Raw genomic sequence first — 314 nt, 5'->3', positions numbered from 1 at the left:
AGGGGGCACCCGCGCCATTCGTCCACAGCGTATGTGCACCGTTGGATGTACGAGATATTAAAAATAGCAGCGTCTATAGCCTCTTTGCAACTATACTTCTTATTTCAAGATCGTGAAATTTCTTTGTAAGAGGTTCCTCCTCTGGAAGGAACACCCGGCCGGAAAAGTTTGATGCGTGATGTATTACATGGTAGGAGTTCGGTGCCCGCACGGTCCTGGCGGTATGAATATTCAGGACTAGGCGCAAACAGCGACCCAGGGGAGCGCACGGGCACACCGGCAGCTGGACCGGGCCGGCTCTGCCCGCCGGAGCC

The sequence above is a fragment of the Aptenodytes forsteri genome, unplaced genomic scaffold, assembly GCF_000699145.1.
Source record: "Aptenodytes forsteri isolate BGI_AS27 unplaced genomic scaffold, ASM69914v1 Scaffold33, whole genome shotgun sequence".
NCBI lineage: Eukaryota > Metazoa > Chordata > Aves > Sphenisciformes > Spheniscidae > Aptenodytes > Aptenodytes forsteri.
This window is presented reverse-complemented; position numbering follows the sequence as displayed.